General features: G+C 35.3%; 1 protein-coding gene across 1 annotated transcript in view; it reads left to right on the forward strand.

Annotated features, from left to right (window-relative positions):
* The first annotated feature begins 3,686 nt into the window (after positions 1-3,686).
* The window catches only part of LOC127712411 (uncharacterized), a 41,749-nt gene continuing 26,794 nt past the window's right edge, over positions 3,687-18,641 (forward strand). The window contains exons 1-2 of the mRNA XM_052218847.1: positions 3,687-3,743; positions 5,542-5,625. The gene's annotated coding sequence lies outside the window, so the exon portion shown is untranslated. The remainder of the gene's footprint in view (positions 3,744-5,541; positions 5,626-18,641) is intronic.

Here is an 18,641-nt window from a genome sequence, read left to right on the forward strand (position 1 = left end):
AGGCGAGAAAGGGCGTCCTTGATAAATAACATTAACGTTCAACTAACGGTACTAGTTTTCATCACCAGGTGTGCATTGTGACAAGAATTATCGCGGCAATGATAACCGATGCCGAAATATTTGTAATATAGAATTTATTAAAATCATGAAGAGCTAATAAGCAAAAAGGGCAAAAAGTGTAATCAGAGCCGGGCAAGGAATCATAACTTTAAAAATGAATATATAAAGAAATGGAAGGGTGATGATGAGCTTCAATGAAGGAACTATCTTCTGCTGGATTAATGATATTAGAAGTTAAGTCAGTACGGGAACATGTGTGATGTCTTTATTTTAAAGCATACACAAATCTATAAAGAATTTCAAACTTATAAGATAAATATTTACCTCCGCCATTTTTTTGTTACATAAAGTTGTCTTTATTCATATTCATCAATCCCTTTTTATAAAGAAAAAAATCTTCAAATTTATTATACGCCGAAATGTATTAAAATATCAGATATAACTCTTACTTTAACATTTCGTTTGAACCCGATAAGATTCCCTTTAACTCTTTTCACGATATCATTGAACATTTGTTCCGATATGATAATCAAACATGCATATCAAAACTTTTTAATCTATATGTATGACACAATATAATTTTGCATTTGAGTGCAACGATACAAAACAGTAATTCTGATCATGTTAAACTCCAACTCATTGTTCACATTGTAAGGTAAACCTTCTAAAACAAATTAAACCTATGTTTGAAGGATATTTATGCCTTCGCCGTATTAAATATTTTTAATCAGGTTTCGTCTGCTTGTCGATTTTATATCATATTGTATGATTTCAATCGACAACACAACAATCTTTAACTTTTAACACCAATACATATATAGATTATTTGTGGCGATACACATCAAAGGATATTCAGTTATGTAACATGTACATGTATCTCTTTCCCCTTGTGGTCCTATATTCAGTCAACGAGGGGTGAATAATACCAAAGTGATATTCAAACCTCAAAGTCGAAAATACACTGACAACTTTATGGCTTAAAAAGACCAAGACAAACAGACAAATACCAGTACACAAAACACTACTAAAGACGGAGCAACACGAACCCCAGCAAAAACGGGGTGTGATCCAAGGTGCTGCTGAAGAGTAAGCAGAACCTGTTCCACATGTGGTATTCGTCGTGCTGATCATGTAAGTATAGTGATGTTCTAATTTGGTAGGTCACATTTATTACTTATATTTTGCAATGCAAGTATTCATGATTGTCCTATACTGCTTATGATGTCGCTACTGCATCGTCAAAATGAAGATTGCATTTTGGAAGTTGAATTATTCACGTCACGTTAAAACCATGACATGCACTGATAAAGCTTATTTTTTAATTTTCAAAATCGTCGAAGAAAATGAATGTTTCTTACCAACGTATGAGAGGTCGATAAAGAAGTCGAACAACTCTGTCTTAACGAATTGCGCGATGCACATAATGTATTTTGTAAAAGAAATAGCTATGGAAAAAGGGGAACTAAATTTCTACAGAAACAGGAATGTATAAGCATTTTATGATTTGAACGCTAACTTATTACAGATGATCAAATACCTTATTAATGAGAACAACTGACGTAAATATAAAACAATATAAAGCCTGCATAGACGCACTAATTGTAGATAGCTTGTGTGATTAAAAATTTAATGAACACAATTTTCATAACGAAATCTACTTAGCAGAATAACAAAAAACAGTATATTCTTGTCCTAGAATAGTGGCTTTTGAAATAAAAAGAAAATACATGTATATACTGCCCTGCAAAAGCTAGGTTGATTTCTTTGATGTCTTTGATTTCATATGTTTTTCTATTTTTCCTACACAACAACAAACATATCTGTAAACATCAACTTTTTTCGATGAATTATTTATTGAAAAATAAAAAAACCAAATTGTATTACGTCTGACTTCATACCTTGAGCTTTTCCTCAATATTGACACAGATGGACGACTTCACACTTGACTTCACACTTAAATAATTGAAAAAATGGGATGATGTCAACCTCTAAGTTATCAATTTCCATTTCTTAGCAGTTGCATACCCTCTGCTCCGTCGAATGGTGTTTACATATCTCAACTGATACTATATGCTCGTGTATGTTCACAATTTACGGACTTAATATACAGGAGTGTGCTCATTACGCAGAAACTGCTCCGAAAGAGTTATGAGGAGGACATGGTAAATGTTATGGACACCATCACTAATTGGTTAAACTTTACGACATTTCAGTGTCTGAACAAACTAACGACATTTTTACTACGTCGTACCGAACGTGACCTTTTCCCGAAAAAGACTATTTGCGAGTGTTAACTCGCATTGCTATACGACATGTCTCGGTAGTTATATATCCAACATTCAAGTCTTTAGTAATGATGTTTCTTTTATGAGTACGGTTGGATACCATGTTATGTCTTATCGTTTGTGGTTTGAATTCTGTTTTTTTTCGGTACATTTCACATATGTCTTATTTGTCAGTATAGTCGAGTTAATTACCATTTACCATGGATAAAGTATTGTGTAAGTCCAAATAATTATGATGTTGTCACAGCATTAATTCAAAATAGCCTTTCAAGACCGTCATAATCATGATAATTATTTGAACAAGTATTCTGAAAATAATTGTAGGTTTTTAGGACTCGTTCCATATTATTGTATGAATTTCTGTTTTACTGTTCACGGTAGTTAGTTATCTTTTGGAAGTATGGCTTTAACTTTAAAACAAGTAACTAACATTTGGTACATGTACTATCATCTTCTTTTTAAATTTTTAAACATTCAAAAGATTTAATTATTTACTTCAATTTTATTTAATACTGAGTTCATCTTTAACGAAAAAAAATCAATGCTTGATACACGTTTCTGATATTGACCCTGCGTCCTTTAAAGATGACAAGCGGAGTATTCTAACTTTCTATCTTACTAGAAAGAAGACGGATAACTCAACAAACATTCCGGAATTTATTTGATAATTTGCAAACTATCTATGTGTGTTTTTTAATACTATAGACAGTACAATATTCGCAAGTATATTGTTTGACTATACCTTAATTGTTTTGTTGCATATTTTCAATTTATATTGTAGAAATAATAGTATCTCAACTTTCCTACAACTTGAAGTTTTACCGTGACCATTTCAGCATGTTTATGTCACTCTATATAATGTTCTGTTTGAACATATGTGCATGTGATAGAGGTAAATTATTTCAGAATACATAAAAGTCCATAAGTTTATTATTGTAAACTGGATGATTTTACTAAACATTGAATTCGCAAATGCGTTTAGTATTTTAGTTTGAACCACCTTTTATTGATCAATATAAAATTATGAAAAAAGATCGTTAACAGATAAAAAAAAACATATAAACAGGCAATGCTCAACAGTATAAACAACGAATGTTTCTTAAAGACATTCCAATGTACGTGCCTATATATAAAAATACACAATGAATATTAAAAGCCCTATATTAAATGATACTGGTTTATTTATCTTCTGACCTGCACTTAAAGACATAATTAGTACGTTAATAAAACTGTTTTTCTTTTTTTTAAAGATCTAGTTGTTCTTAACCCTTTTCATTACGCTGCACTTAAAGACATAATTAGTACGTTAATAAAACTGTTTTTTTTTTATTACAGATCTATTTGTTCTTAACCCTTTTCAATACGCTGCAAATATTCCAAATGGTTCCTGGAAGACAGGTAAGACTCGAAATTATTGAAAAGTTCAAGTCTCAACTTTTGATCATCAAATATATAAATTGACATTGCAATTCACTTCATGTATCAGAAACTAACGGAATGATGTAAATAAGTATTCATATACCGAATAAATATAATATATTATAAAATTTGTATAATATAAACAATGTAAAAGATGATACTTTCAATTTAATCTATTAACAGTGATATTCACCTGCGTTACCGTATGATTTTTCTCGTGAGCCTAGAGAAACTAACAGCAAAATGTAAGATCATAGAAACATCGCAATGGTACTCTTCAATGCGATGGTCACGCTTAAGTGTGATTGTCACTGCTTAAGTGCGATTTTCTTTCTTTTAAGAGCGATTATATGACAAGCTAAAGTACGATGGTATAAAAGAGGGACGAAAGATACCAGAGGGACAGTCAAACTCATAGATCGAAAACAAACTGACAACGCCATGGCCAAAAATAAAAAGACAAACAGACAAACAACAGCACAGATGACACAACATAGAAAACTAAAGACTAAGCAACACGGACCCCACCAAAAACTGGGGGTGATCTCAGGATCTCCGGAAGGGTGAGCAGATCCTGCTCCACATGTGGCACTCGTCGTGTTGGTTATGTTATTACAAATCCGGTAAATAGTCTAATTCGGTAGGTCATATTCGTGAAAAGGGAACTTGCTTAAGTGCAATGGTATTACAAACTAAAGTGCTCTGTTATCACATGCAAAAATGCAACGATGTAACACGCTTAAGAGCGATGGTGTAACGGGATTGGAGTTCAGGCAAAGTGTTTCGTTTGTTACTTTGTTCCTACTGGTTTTTCGTTTATTGTTTTGATTATCAATCAAGCAGTCTTCTCTCTTTTTTAATTGTTTTACATCGGTCATTGTGTGGCCCTATATTTCTTCATATGCGGAATGATGCAAGGGTCTAAGTTGAAAGCCCTACGGTTATGATTTTCTCACATCAAATACATTTGGTCTTGGGTGGATGGTTGAATCTTTGACAATTACAGAACATCTTCTTATTTTTGTTTGAAGTACCATAGTTCTCAAACTACAATGGTCAACTTTAGTAGCTAGTAAATTGAGAATGGAAATGGGGAATATGACAAAGAGACAACAACCCGAACAAAGAGCAGACAACAGCCGAAGGCCACCAATGAGTCTTCAACGCAGCGAGAAAATCCCGCACCCGGAGGTGGTCCTCAGCTGGCCCCAAAATAAAATTGTGTATTAGTTCAGTGAAAATGCACGTATCACTAAACTCCAAAACATATAAGTATATACTTTACGAACCTGTCTCAAGCCAGGAACCTCTGATTTATTGAAAGTTACTTGCTGCTGTAGTATTTTGGTTTTCGTTTATTGTTTTAGTATATAAATCTAGCCGTTAAATTACGTATTAGCTGTATTACACCATCTCACTTAAGTGTATACCATCGTACTTAAGTTTGATAATAGCGTTTTAGCTTCCCCATTGCTTTTAAGTGTCATACATATACATATGTATATATGTACCATAAAAATGAAAAAGCACAAACAAATAAATTATGATAAATCACGATTGTTTTATTGTACCATTGGAGTTGTTGCTCTTCAACATAAAACATCGTCATACATATAATAATAATAATAATAATAATAATAATAATATCTTTATTTATATTTAAACACCAAAAAAATGTAAAAAAACAACACCAATACTACAAAATGAAAAAACATAAATGTAATTATCTATAAAAAAAACCCAGTATATATATATATATATCTATATTGAAATTTAGGTAATAAATCATCGCCATTGGTAACTCGCGAAATACAACCTACAGTTCCTACAGTGCATCACCAGTCGCAGCGACCGGATGGTTGTAAGTCAGATTATAATGGGCTATTGTTTATATTCAATCTGGATTTAACTCGTGAGAAAACAAAACCGATATTTAGAAAACAATATTTAAGTATGAACTAACGTTAGGACAAATGAAAGGTGAATTTTCGAATAAAGTGCGTTTATTTGTATGTAAATTCTGTTGATGATTTTTACAAAATTCACCAATATTACATTCACCAATAAAACAAATACACTTGATTACCGGAACTAAAACAATTAAAAACTGAAATTCAAAGCTTTGGAGTGCATAAACTTGATATGTTTTCTACTTTAAAATGATTTTTCATGTATCAGTTATCGTTTTTTTATCAAGTGAATTCAAGGACTTAGTACCATACTTGTCATGTGATTTATCAAAAAGTTGGATTTGATGACAATCATTTTAGAACTAGGTGAATTTTGAGAGAGAGAAAGTTAAAGTATATTTTCATTAATTGGCAAATTATGATTCCTATTAACGGGCTATACAAAGCAAATAAAATATGCTATATTACTATTTCACAATATTTGAAAATACAGTTTCCAAACTTTCTTGTGTGTTTTAGTCGTATGCTCACAAATCGCCCTGGTGAGTGCTAAACATGATATATAAGATGTTCAAATACCAAATGGACTGCGCATACAAATGCATTATATATTTAGATAAGAATGCTAAAATACTTTGATTGAGTATATACCATCACGTTCGATTTTGATATATTCACTGAATGATTGACTTTGCGTGTGTATCCCAGGCAAATATTAACTTAGCCGTATTGTGCACAACTTTTTTGAAATTTTGGATCCTCAATGCTCTTCAACTTTGTACTTGTTGTGCTTTCTAACTATTTTGATCTGAGTGTCACTGTTGAGTCTAATATAGACGAAACGCGCGTCTGGTCCATCAAAATATAAGCCTGGTACCATTGATAAATATTAACACCACTGGGTCGATGCCACGGCTGGGGGACGTTTCGTCCCTCGAGGTTATCACTAGCCCAGTAGTCAGCACTTCGGCGTTGACATGAATATCAATTATATGGTCATTCTTATAAATGAACTGTTTGCAAATTTATGAATTATTCGAAATACTAAGGATTGTCTTATCCCAGGCTTAAATTACCTTAGCCGTAATGTGCACAACTTTTTGGAGTTTTGGGTCCAGAATGCTCTTCAACTTTATATTTGTTTGCCTTTCTAACTATTTTGATCTGAGCGTCACTGCATGATGAGTCTTATGTAGACGAAATGCGCGTCTGGCGTATCAAGTTATAAGCCTGGTACCTTTGATAAATATTAACACCACTGGGTCGATGCCACTGCTGGTCGGCGTTTTGTCCCCGATGGTATCACCAGCCGAGTAGTCAGCACTTCGGTGTTGACATGAATATCAATTATATGGTCATTTTTATAAATTGAGTGTTTGCAAACGTATGAACTATTTGAAATACTAAGGATTGTCTTATCGCAGGCATAGATTACCTTAGCCATATTGTGCACAACTTTTTGGAATTTTAGGTCCTAAGTGTTCTTCAACTTCATACTTGTTTGGCTTTCTAACTATTTTGATCTGAGTGTCACTGATGAGTCTTATATAGACGAAACGCGCGTCTGGCCTATCAAATTATAAGCCTGGTACCTCTGATAAATATTAACACCACAGGGTCGATGCCACGGCTGGGGGACGTTTCGTCCCTCGAGGTTATCACTAGCCCAGTAGTCAGCACTTCGGCGTTGACATGAATATCAATTATATGGTCATTCTTATAAATGAACTGTTTGCAAATGTATGAATTATTCGAAATACTAAGGATTGTCTAAGTCCAGGCATAGATTACCTTAGCCGTATTGTGCACAACGTTTGGAATTTCGGGTCCTCAATGCTCTTCAACTTTATACTTCTTTGGCTTTCTAACTATTCTGATCTGAGCGCCACTGCATGATGAGTCGTATTTAGACGAAATGCGCGTCTGGCGTATCAAATAATAAGCCTGGTACCTTTGATAACTATTAACACTACTGGATCGATGCCATTGCTGGTGGACATTTCATCCCCGAGGGTATCACCAGCTAAGTAGTCGGCACTTCGGTGTTGACATGAATATCAATTATATGGTCATTTCTATAAATTAACTGTTTGCAAAAGTATGAATTATTCGAAATACTTAGGATTGTCTTCTCTTAGGCATTGATTAACATACCCGTATTGTGCACAACTTTTTGGAATTTTGGTTCCTCAATGCTCTTCAACTTTATCGTGTTTATATCTGTTTGGCTTTCTAACTATTTTGATCTGAGCGTCACTGATGAGTCTTATTGTAGACGAAAAGTGCGTCTGGCGAATTAAATAATAAGCCTACACCACTAGGTCGATGCCTCTGCTGGTGGACATTTCATCCCCGAGGGTATCACCAGCTAAGTAGTCGGCACTTCGGTGTTGACATGAATATCAATTATATGGTCATTTTTATAAATTAACTGTTTGCAAAAGTATGAATTATTCGAAATACTAAGGATTGTCTTATCCCAGGTACACATTACCTTAGCCGTATTGTGCACACCTTTTTGGAATTTTGAGTCCTCAATGCCCTTTAATTTTATTATGTATAAATTTGTTTGGCTTTCTAACTATTTTGATCTGAGCGTCACTGATGAGTCTTATGTAGACGAAACGCGCGTCTGGCGTATCAAATTATAAGCCTTGTATCTTTGATAACTACTTACACCACTTGGTCGATGCCTCTGCTGGTGGACGTTTCGTCCCAAAGTTATCATCAGCCCTGTAGTCAGCACTTCGGTGTTGACATGAATATCAATTATATGATCATTTTTATAAATGAACTGTTTGCAAAAGGATGTATTATTCGAAATACTAAGGATTTTCTTATCGCAAGCATAGATTAAATTAGCCATATTGTGAACAACTTTTTGCAATTTTGGGTCCTCAATGCTCTTCAACTTTATCATGTTTATAAATTTTACCTTTCTAACTATTTTGATCTGAGCATCGCTGATGAGTCTTATTGTAGACGAAAAGTGCGTCTGGCGAATCAAATAATACGCCTGGTACCTGTAATAACTATTTACACCACTGGGTCGATGCCACTGCTAGTGGACGTTTCGTCCCCAAGGGTATCACCAGCCCAGTAGTCAGCACTTCGGTGTTGACATGAATATCAATTATATGGTCATTTTTATAAATTAAGTGTTTGCAAACGTATGATCTATTTGAAATAATAAGGATTGTCTTATCGCAGGCATAGATTACCTTAGCCATATTGTGCACAATTTTTTGGAATTTTGGGTCCTAAGTGCTCTTCAACTTTATACTTGTTTGGCTTTCTAACTATTTTGATCTGAGTGTCACTGATGAGTCTAATATAGTCGAAACGCGCGTCTGGCCCATCAAATTATAAGCCTGGTACCTTTGATAAATATTAACACCACAGGGTCGATGCCACTGCTGGGGGACGTTTCGTCCCTCGAGGTTATCACTAGCCCAGTAGTCAGCACTTCGGCGTTGACATGAATATCAATTATATGGCCATTCTTATAAATGAACTGTTTGCAAATGTATGAATTATTCGAAATACTATGGATTGTCTTATCCCAGGCTTAAATTACCTTAGCCGTATTGTGCACAACTTTTTGGAGTTTTGGGTCCAGAATGCTCTTCAACTTTGTATTTATTTGCCTTTCTAACTATTTTGATCTGAGCGTCACTGCATGATGAGTCTTATGTAGACGAAATGCGCGTCTGGCGTATCAAGTTATAAGCCTGGTACCTTTGATAAATATTTACACCACTGGGTCGATGCCACTGCTGGTTGGCGTTTTGTCCCCGATGGTATCACCAGCCGAGTAGTCAGCACTTCGGTGTTGACATGAATATCAATTATATGGAAATTTTTATAATTTAACTGTTTGCAAAAGTATGAACTATTCGAAATACTAAGGAATGTCTTATCCCAGTCTTAGATTACCTTAGCCGTATTGTGCACACCTTTTTGGAATTTTGGTTCCTCAATGCTCTTCAACTTTATACTTGTTTGGTTTTCTAACTATTTGACCTGAGTGTCACTGATGAGTCTAATATAGACGAAACGCGCGTCTAACCCATCAAATTATAAGCCTGGTACCTTTGATAAATATTAACACCACAGGGTCGATGCCACTGATGGGGGACGTTTAGTCCCCCGAGGTTATCACTAGCCCAGTAGTCAGCACTTCGGCGTTGACATGAATATCAATTATATGGTCATTCTTATAAATGAACTGTTGGCAAATGTATGAATTATTCGAAATACTAAGGATTGTCTCAGTCCAGGCATAGATTACCTTAGCCGTATTGTGCACAACGTTTTGGAATTTCGGGTCCTCAATGCTCTTCAACTTTATACTTCTTTGGCTTTCTAACTATTCTGATCTGAGCGCCACTGCATTATGAGTCGTATGTAGACGAAACGCGCGTCTGGCGTGTCAAATTATAAGCCTACTTCCTTTGATAACTATTAACACTACTGGATCGATGCCATTGCTGGTGGACATTTCATCCCCGAGGGTATCACCAGCTAAGTAGTCGGCACTTCGGTGTTGACATGAATATCAATTATATGGTCATTTTTATAAATTAAGTGTTTGCAAACGTATGAATTTTTCGAAATACTACGAATTTTCTTATCCTAGGCATAGATTACCTGAGCCATATTGTGCACAACTATTTGGAATTTTGGGTCCTAAGTGCTCTTCAACTTTATTCTTGTTTGGCTTTCTAACTATTTTGATCTGAGAGTCACTGATGAAACTTCTGTAGACAAAACGCACGTCTGGCGTATCAAATTATAAGCCTGGTACCTTTTATAACTATTTACACTCCTTGGTCGATGCCATTGCTGGTGGACATTTCATTCCTGAGGGTATGACCAGCTAAGTAGTCGGCACTTCGGTGTTGACATGAATATCAATTATATGGTCATTTTTATAAATTAACTGTTTGCAAAAGTATGAATTATTCGAAATAATAAGGATTGTCTTATCGCAGGCATAGATTAAATTAGCCGTATTGTGCACACCTTTTTGAAATTTTGGGTCCTCAATGCTCTTCAACTTGATCATGTATAAATTTGTTTGGCTTTCTAACTATTTTGATCTGAGCGTCACTGATGAGTCTAATGTAGACGAAACGTGCGTCTGGCGTATCAAATTATAAGCCTTGTACCTTTGATAGCTATTCACACCACTGGGTCGATGCCACTGCTAATGGACATTTCGTCCCCGAGGGTATCACCAGCCTTGTACTCAGCACTTCGGTGTTGACATGATTATCAATTATATTATCATTTTTATAAATGAACTGTTTGCAAAAGTATGAATTATTCGAAATACTAAGGATTTTCTTATCGCAGGCATAGATTAAATTAGCCGTATTGTGCACAACGTTTTGGAATTTTGGGTCCTCAATGCTCTTCAACTTTATCATGTTTATACTTTTTAACTTTCTAACTATTTTGATCTGAGCATCGCTGATGAGTCTTATTGTAGACGAAAAGTGCGTCTGGCGAATCAAATAATACGCTTGGTACCTGTAATAACTATTTACACCACTGGGTCGATGCCAAAACTGGTGGACGTTTCGTCCCAGAGGGTATCACCACAACTTTTAGGAATTTTGGGTCCTCAATGCTCTTCAACTTTATCATGTTTATACTATTCACCTTTCTAACTATTTTGATCTGAGCGTCACTGATGAGTCTTATTGTAGACGAAAAGTGCGTCTGGCGAATCAAATAATAAGCCTACACCACTGGGTCGATGCCACTGCTGGTGGACGTTTCGTCCCAGAGGGTATCACCAACCCAGTAGTCAGCACTTCGGTGTTGACATGAATATCAATTATATGGTCATTTTTATAAATTAAGTGTTTGCAAACGTATGAATTATTTGAAATTCTTAGGATTGTCTTATCCCAGGCAAGAATTACCTTAGCCGTATTATGCACAACTTTTTGGAATTTTGGGTCCTAAGTGCTCTTCAACTATATACTTGTTTGGGTTTCTAACTATTTTGATCTGAGCGTCACTGATGAGTCTTATTGTAGACGAAAAGTGCGTCTGGCGAATCAAATAATAAGCCTACACCACTGGGTCGATGCCACTGCTGGTGGACGTTTCGTCCCAGAGGGTATCACCAACCCAGTAGTCAGCACTTCGGTGTTGACATGAATATCAATTATATGGTCATTTTTATAAATTAAGTGTTTGCAAACGTATGAATTATTTGAAATTCTAAGAATTGTCTTATCCCAGGCAAGAATTACCTTAGCCGTATTATGCACAACTTTTTGGAATTTTGGGTCCTAAGTGCTCTTCAACTATATACTTGTTTAGGTTTCTAACTATTTTGATCTGAGCGTCACTGATGAGTCTTATGTAGACGAAACGCGCGTCTGGCGTATCAAATTATAAGCCTTGTATCTTTGATAACTACTTACACCACTGGGTCGATGCCTCTGCTGGTAGACGTTTCGTCCCAAAGTTATCATCAGCCCTGTAGTCAGCAGTTCGGTGTTGACATGAATATCAATTATATGATCATTTTTATAAATGAACTGTTTGCAAAAGTATGAACTACTCGAAATACTAAGGATTTTCTTATCCCAGGCATAGATTAAATTAGCCGTATTGTGCACAACGTTTTGGAATTTTGGGTCCTCAATGCTCTTCAACTTTATCATGTTTATACTTTTTAACTTTCTAACTATTTTGATCTGAGCATCGCTGATGAGTCTTATTGTAGACGAAAAGTGCGTCTGGCGTATCAAATTATAAGCCTGGTACCTGTAATAACTATTTACACTCCTTGGTCGATGCCATTGCTGGTGGATATTTCATTCCTGAGGGTATCACCAGCTAAGTAGTCGGCACTTCGGTGTTGACATGAATATCAATTATATGGTCATTTTTATAAATTAACTGTTTCCAAAGTATGAATTATTCGAAATACTAAGGATTGTCTTATCCCAGGTACACATTACCTTAGCCGTATTGTGCACACCTTTTTGGAATTTTGGGTCCTCAATGCTCTTCAACTTGATCATGTATAAATTTGTTTGGCTTTCTAAATATTTTGATCTGAGCGTCACTGATGAGTCTAATGTAGACGAAACGTGTGTCTGGCGTATCAAATTATAAGCCTTGTACCTTTGATAGCTATTTACACCACTGGGTCGATGCCACTGCTGGTGGACGTTTCGTCCCCGAGGGTATCACCAGCCCTGTACTCAGCACTTCGGTGTTGACATGATTATCAATTATATTATCATTTTTATAAATGAACTGTTTGCAAAAGTATGAATTATTCGAAATACTAAGGATTTTCTTATCGCAGGCATAGATTAAATTAGCCGTATTGTGCACAACGTTTTGGAATTTTGGGTCCTCAATGCTCTTCAACTTTATCATGTTTATACTTTTTAACTTTCTAACTATTTTGATCTGAGCATCGCTGATGAGTCTTATTGTAGACGAAAAGTGCGTCTGGCGAATCAAATAATACGCTTGGTACCTGTAATAACTATTTACACCACTGGGTCGATGCCAAAACTGGTGGACGTTTCGTCCCAGAGGGTATCACCACAACTTTTAGGAATTTTGGGTCCTCAATGCTCTTCAACTTTATCATGTTTATACTATTCACCTTTCTAACTATTTTGATCTGAGCGTCACTGATGAGTCTTATTGTAGACGAAAAGTGCGTCTGGCGAATCAAATAATAAGCCTACACCACTGGGTCGATGCCACTGCTGGTGGACGTTTCGTCCCAGAGGGTATCACCAACCCAGTAGTCAGCACTTCGGTGTTGACATGAATATCAATTATATGGTCATTTTTATAAATTAAGTGTTTGCAAACGTATGAATTATTTGAAATTCTTAGGATTGTCTTATCCCAGGCAAGAATTACCTTAGCCGTATTATGCACAACTTTTTGGAATTTTGGGTCCTAAGTGCTCTTCAACTATATACTTGTTTGGGTTTCTAACTATTTTGATCTGAGCGTCACTGATGAGTCTTATTGTAGACGAAAAGTGCGTCTGGCGAATCAAATAATAAGCCTACACCACTGGGTCGATGCCACTGCTGGTGGACGTTTCGTCCCAGAGGGTATCACCAACCCAGTAGTCAGCACTTCGGTGTTGACATGAATATCAATTATATGGTCATTTTTATAAATTAAGTGTTTGCAAACGTATGAATTATTTGAAATTCTAAGAATTGTCTTATCCCAGGCAAGAATTACCTTAGCCGTATTATGCACAACTTTTTGGAATTTTGGGTCCTAAGTGCTCTTCAACTATATACTTGTTTAGGTTTCTAACTATTTTGATCTGAGCGTCACTGATGAGTCTTATGTAGACGAAACGCGCGTCTGGCGTATCAAATTATAAGCCTTGTATCTTTGATAACTACTTACACCACTGGGTCGATGCCTCTGCTGGTGGACGTTTCGTCCCAAAGTTATCATCAGCCCTGTAGTCAGCAGTTCGGTGTTGACATGAATATCAATTATATGATCATTTTTATAAATGAACTGTTTGCAAAAGTATGAACTACTCGAAATACTAAGGATTTTCTTATCCCAGGCATAGATTAAATTAGCCGTATTGTGCACAACGTTTTGGAATTTTGGGTCCTCAATGCTCTTCAACTTTATCATGTTTATACTTTTTAACTTTCTAACTATTTTGATCTGAGCATCGCTGATGAGTCTTATTGTAGACGAAAAGTGCGTCTGGCGTATCAAATTATAAGCCTGGTACCTGTAATAACTATTTACACTCCTTGGTCGATGCCATTGCTGGTGGATATTTCATTCCTGAGGGTATCACCAGCTAAGTAGTCGGCACTTCGGTGTTGACATGAATATCAATTATATGGTCATTTTTATAAATTAACTGTTTGCAAAAGTATGAATTATTCGAAATACTAAGGATTGTCTTATCCCAGGTACACATTACCTTAGCCGTATTGTGCACACCTTTTTGGAATTTTGGGTCCTCAATGCTCTTCAACTTGATCATGTATAAATTTGTTTGGCTTTCTAAATATTTTGATCTGAGCGTCACTGATGAGTCTAATGTAGACGAAACGTGTGTCTGGCGTATCAAATTATAAGCCTTGTACCTTTGATAGCTATTTACACCACTGGGTCGATGCCACTGCTGGTGGACGTTTCGTCCCCAAGGGTATCACCAGCCCTGTACTCAGCACTTCGGTGTTGACATGATTATCAATTATATTATCATTTTTATAAATGAACTGTTTGCAAAAGTATGAATTATTCGAAATACTCAGGATTTTCTTATCGCAGGCATAGATTAAATTAGCCGTATTGTGCACAACGTTTTGGAATTTTGGGTCCTCAATGCTCTTCAACTTTATCATGTTTATACTTTTTAACTTTCTAACTATTTTGATCTGAGCATCGCTGATGAGTCTTATTGTAGACGAAAAGTGCGTCTGGCGAATCAAATAATACGCCTGGTACCTGTAATAACTATTTACACCACTGGATCGATGCCAAAACTGGTGGACGTTTCGTCCCAGAGGGTATCACCACAACTTTTAGGAATTTTGGGTCCTCAATGCTCTTCAACTTTATCATGTTTATACTATTCACCTTTCTAACTATTTTGATCGGAGCGTCACTGATGAGTCTTATTGTAGACGAAAAGTGCGTCTGGCGAATCAAATAATAAGCCTACACCACTGGGTCGATGCCACTGCTGGTGGACGTTTCGTCCCAGAGGGTATCACCAACCCAGTAGTCAGCACTTCGGTGTTGACATGAATATCAATTATATGGTCATTTTTATAAATTAAGTGTTTGCAAACGTATGAATTATTTGAAATTCTTAGGATTGTCTTATCCCAGGCAAGAATTACCTTAGCCGTATTATGCACAACTTTTTGGAATTTTGGGTCCTAAGTGCTCTTCAACTATATACTTGTTTGGGTTTCTAACTATTTTGATCTGAGCGTCACTGATGAGTCCTATTGTAGACGATAAGTGCGTCTGGCGAATTAAATAATAAGCCTACACCACTAGGTCGATGCCACTGCTGGTGGACATTTCATACCCGAGGATATCACAAGCTAAGTAGTCAGCACTTCGGTGTTGACATGAATATCAAGTATATGGTCATTTTTATAAATTAACTGTTTGCAAAAGTATGAATTATTCGAAATACTAAGGATTGTCTTATCCCAGGTACACATTACCTTAGCCGTATTGTGCACACCTTTTTGGAATTTTGAGTCTTCAATGCCCTTTAATTTTATTATGTATAAATTTGTTTGGCTTTCTAACTATTTTGATCTGAGCGTCACTGATGAGTCTTATGTAGACGAAACGCGCGTCTGGCGTATCAATTTATAAGCCTTGTATCTTTGATAACTACTTACACCACTTGGTCGATGCCTCTGCTGGTGGACGTTTCGTCCTAAAGTTATCATCAGCCCTGTAGTCAGCACTTCGGTGTTGACATGAATATCAATTATATGATCATTTTTATAAATGAACTGTTTGCAAAAGTATGAACTACTCGAAATACTAAGGATTTTCTTATCCCAGGCATAGATTAAATTAGCCGTATTGTGCACAACTTTTTGGAATTTGGGTCCTCAATGCTCTTCAACTTTATACTTCTTTGGCTTTCTAACTATTTTGATCTGAGCGTCACTGATGAGTCTTTTGTAGACGAAACGCGCGTCTGGTGAATCAAATTATAAGCCTGGTACCTTTGATAACTATTGTCATAACTAATTTGACAATCTTTTGAAACATTTAACAATGGAACTCTAATACATATTACCAAAAGTATCGCCCACAATGCCTTTTTATCTATATCCGTTCGTCGAAGATACCGATCATTGCTTTAACTGTACTGGGGAGATATCACGTTTTAACGGTTTTGGAGAGCTGGTCTAAAGCTCTCGTTTGACTTTGCAAAAATAATTTATTCTTTAAGCTTGTTCCTTTGAATCTACGTTTTAACAAATAATGATTTTTCTACATTGGTTCGTATTATATGGGATGTTGTCATTTGCATTTGAATTGTCATTTACTAAAATTAAAAGATACTAAATTTAAACTTTTAGATAATCCTATTATTTTGATTTACTAAAAATTCTTGCAAATTTGTGGCTAGAATTATATTTTTAACCATAATGTGCAGAAACACAATGTACTTGCAGGTTATCTCCCGGTTAGCGTTTTGCTGAACGATCTCTTTGCGATTTCCTGTGATAAATATCGCGGCCTTTCTGTTATATGAATCATATATACATTTGTATTGTAGCTGAAAAATTAATCATGGATCCTATCAATGCCGTTTTCGTGCAGTTTTTAGGACAGCATGAACCGGAGACATTCCAGATTTCCCCTTTTCAAAAGCTAAAGTATTTGTTTCTTTTGATTTAAATGTATGTTATTTTTGCTTAACGCCGTCTGTTTTAAGTTTTTGATTGCTGGTGTTTAGATGTTTGTTCCATATTAAACTTACATCAGTTAGTGTTGGGATAAAGTTTTAGAAAGTTCGTTTATATGTTCCTCTCGAATTAATTTACTTCCAATTGTTTCGATTAGAGTGCCACTGATTAGTTTTGTGAAGACGAAATGTGAGTCTGGCGTACAATGTAATTAGCATTGTGTCTTTGAAGAAAAAAAAACTACTAACACTTTTTAAGTGTTATGTGTTACAATATCATTTCCTTCATTAAGAACGCTGACGGCAAAATTTTCCGTGATTGTTTTAATCAGGAACTAATTTACTAACTTTAAGCCACATGTCTTTTTTCATTAGAATATGTTTATTAAATGTTAATGTATGTTTAAAGTCTATTGAAATAAACGGCAAAATTTGGTAACACTGTCGGTAGTGATCAGCAGTCCAATATGTATATCGTTATAAAATAAAATTGATTGGCAATCAATGATTTGATTCTTGATGTGAAGAAACAGAAGTGTTTGCAAAATATTAGAATGTCAACATACATGTATGCGTCATCCTGAAAGACCATGTACTCGAATGGCCAATAAAACACTTGGATAACATATCGCGTAAACGTAAATAAGGTGTTGAATCATAATCATATTTTTTTAGATTATTGTTTACTTTCAACCATTACGATATAACGGCGGATTCGGTTAAAATCCATTTCAACTCAAAAAAATTTAAATACATGTGATCATTGACGAAATTTATTGTCTCAGAATTTATTTTCTGGCAAACACATTGAAATATAAATCCAGGACATTGATTACATTGTTTCTGACATATCTTTTAAGAATAATCTTTATTCGTTATGTTTGATACCAAATCAGTGTAAAATACACTGAACAAAAGAATTAAGGCAATTAAGGCAAAAAGAACATATACAGAACATCTTAAGTCATCAAGATACGAATGAAGCGTTCTCCGGAATAAGTTATTATGAATGAAGACAATTGTGGATGTGCGTCAGTGAGATTGCCGACTCATCAAAATCATGTAGACAACAAACAATTGACAAGGTTTATTCATACATAACTCATTGCTAATATAAAGGTAAAGAGTAATGTCTTATGGTCTTCACATAGACCGATAACAAAGCAAAAACGGTAGCGTTGAATAAGTAAGCGTCGCCCGTTAGATAATAATGATAAAGATATTTGGTATAATAAAAAAAAGAAATCAATTGGTAAAAAAGGAGATACAACAAACATGGTAAACTTCGTCAAACATTTATGCATTGCCGATAATTATACACAAGAGAGGCGAAAGATAAAAGATGGACATTCAAACTCATAAGTTGAAAATAAACTGACAACGCCATGCCTAAAAAAGAAAAATACAGAAAACAAACATAAGTACACAAAACACAACATAGACAAATAATAATACACGAAACAAAATATATAAATGATTTGAATTTCTTAATCTCGACACTTTATATATATAATAATATGTAAAAAA

Source organism: Mytilus californianus, unplaced genomic scaffold (genome assembly GCF_021869535.1).
Source record: "Mytilus californianus isolate M0D057914Y unplaced genomic scaffold, xbMytCali1.0.p SCAF_8, whole genome shotgun sequence".
In the NCBI taxonomy this organism is placed as follows: domain Eukaryota; kingdom Metazoa; phylum Mollusca; class Bivalvia; order Mytilida; family Mytilidae; genus Mytilus; species Mytilus californianus.